This window comes from Schistocerca piceifrons, unplaced genomic scaffold (genome assembly GCF_021461385.2).
Source record: "Schistocerca piceifrons isolate TAMUIC-IGC-003096 unplaced genomic scaffold, iqSchPice1.1 HiC_scaffold_943, whole genome shotgun sequence".
In the NCBI taxonomy this organism is placed as follows: Eukaryota; Metazoa; Arthropoda; class Insecta; order Orthoptera; family Acrididae; genus Schistocerca; species Schistocerca piceifrons.
The window spans coordinates 1,187,501-1,190,000 of record NW_025729216.1 but is presented as its reverse complement, the minus strand read 5'-3'; the positions used below and the strand labels follow the sequence as shown (position 1 = coordinate 1,190,000).

General features: G+C 58.9%; 1 non-coding gene across 1 annotated transcript in view; it reads right to left on the bottom strand.

The window, feature by feature from the left end:
- Window positions 1–845, bottom strand: part of LOC124772980 — a 1,909-nt gene extending 1,064 nt beyond the window's left edge. Inside the window, exon 1 of the ribosomal RNA XR_007014430.1 lies at window positions 1–845. This exon is cut by the window's left edge and continues 1,064 nt beyond it. This is a non-coding gene — a ribosomal RNA (small subunit ribosomal RNA).
- Window positions 846–2,500: the final 1,655 nt, after the last annotated feature.

Sequence of the window (2,500 nt, the reverse complement as noted above, 5' to 3'; positions counted from 1 at the left end):
AAGTAAACGTGCCGGCCCACCGAGACACTCAATAAAGAGCACCCTGGTAGGATTTCAACGGGGTCCGCCTCTGGACGCACGAGCACGCACGGGGCGGTCGCACGCCTTCAGCTCGCCCCACCGGCAGGACGTCCCACGATACATGCCAGTTAAACACCGACGGGCGGTGAACCAACAGCGTGGGACACAAATCCAACTACGAGCTTTTTAACCGCAACAACTTTAATATACGCTATTGGAGCTGGAATTACCGCGGCTGCTGGCACCAGACTTGCCCTCCAATAGATACTCGTTAAAGGATTTAAAGTGTACTCATTCCGATTACGGGGCCTCGGATGAGTCCCGTATCGTTATTTTTCGTCACTACCTCCCCGTGCCGGGAGTGGGTAATTTGCGCGCCTGCTGCCTTCCTTGGATGTGGTAGCCGTTTCTCAGGCTCCCTCTCCGGAATCGAACCCTGATTCCCCGTTACCCGTTACAACCATGGTAGGCGCAGAACCTACCATCGACAGTTGATAAGGCAGACATTTGAAAGATGCGTCGCCGGTACGAGGACCGTGCGATCAGCCCAAAGTTATTCAGAGTCACCAAGGCAAACGGACCGGACGAGCCGACCGATTGGTTTTGATCTAATAAAAGCGTCCCTTCCATCTCTGGTCGGGACTCTGTTTGCATGTATTAGCTCTAGAATTACCACAGTTATCCAAGTAACGTGGGTACGATCTAAGGAACCATAACTGATTTAATGAGCCATTCGCGGTTTCACCTTAATGCGGCTTGTACTGAGACATGCATGGCTTAATCTTTGAGACAAGCATATGACTACTGGCAGGATCAACCATGGAGCTGCGTCAACTAGAGCTGAGCAGCCGGCCGCCCGGGAGTGTGTCCCGGGGGCCCGCGCGAACACGCAAGCGTCCGCTCAATCATTCTGCAAACAGGAGGAGGCTGAGCTCCCCTGCACAATACACCTCGAAACCCTCTCAGGTCCCGGCGGCGCGCAGCGCCGTCCCAAGTACTTGGTCGGGTTCGAGAGAGGCGCAATCGCCCGGAGTTAGGCGAGTAGACGCTTTCGGTGCGACCACCCGTGCTCCCAACTGAGCTTGCCGCTGCCGACAGAGGCCCGGGAGCGTGCTGTCGTGGCATTGCCGGCGGGAGACAACACGCGCCACCTACGGTGACCGGCAGCTCCAACGCCAGCGCCACAGAAGGACAAAAGCCCCACTTGGGTGCCGAAGCGAACTCTCCCAGCACAGCGCACGCGCCAACACATCCGCACAGCTGCGATACAAACCACCAGCGAGAACCGCTGGGGCGACCGAGCAGCAGACGGCGTCGCGGCGCCGAGCGCCGGGCGGCGGCGCATCCTCAACGCACACAGTCCTCAATCGGACCAGCACACTGAAGATGTCCACCGCGCTTCGCACCGGGCCCGCGAGGACCTACTTTGGCCGCACGGCGCCGCGCGCAGGGTGCGCCGGCGCGCAGCTGCGACGCCTGCCGCGTCCGTCGGCCGGCGCGCCTGCCACTGGCCGCCCCCACCAGCCGGCTGTAGCGCGTGCGCCCACGCACCGCGCGGCCAGCACGCCGGGAGGCGCCCCCTCACCGGCCGGGGACGGTCCCACCCAGCCACCGCCGCGTATCGCTTCACACCCAGATGCCGTTCAGTTTCGTCGGCATGGTGGGTATCGCTGGAACAACCGGTTAGTACCTCAACCTATCGTCGCCATCACCGATTCACCCCTAGCGAGAACAACCGCACCACAACAGGTTACCATTTCTTCATTTGCGTAACTTCACCAGAAAACGCAGGCGTCCATCGCCATTTGCAACTTCAACGATTATTGCATGCCTGTGTCAGGTGTCACGCCACACTACGTCTGCCCACATACACGCAACAAAATGTGCACGCCTAGACAATACGTGGAAGGTGGCCCCCGTACGTATGCGATGTCCATTGCTCGAACGACTGTCAACCGGCCTCTGTAGCATGTCGCAGATATGGAACGCGGTGCACCATGCCATCACGGTGTGTGAGGAGAGACGACTAGGTCCGAATACATCAACAGACAGCTCATGCTGATCGCCATCCACGGCGTCCGTTCCTCCCACACGTCTCTATGGCGTACCACACTGCAATCCAGCTCTCATAGGGAGACGACACGTAGCTGCGTGCACAATATTTGCACTGTATGGTCCGCCGTTTTTGGGCGCAGTCGTTGTACGGTCACACATGTGCCACGATGTATCATTCAGTACATAAGGACGAATGTGCAGTACAGATTGTGGTTCACGCGTACGACATCAGCGGACAGTTGACACAGGCCGCACCACAACGTAGCCTGCGTACGTCGCATGCGAAGGGCATTGAACATGCAAACTTGTCACCAACCAGCTTGCGAAGGCAGGGGGCAAGGTGGGGACGTGGGGACGTGGGGAGGGGTGGGGGGGGGGCGGCATGTACGTCCTGCTGCCATCCACATTACAGTGTACAGCAGGA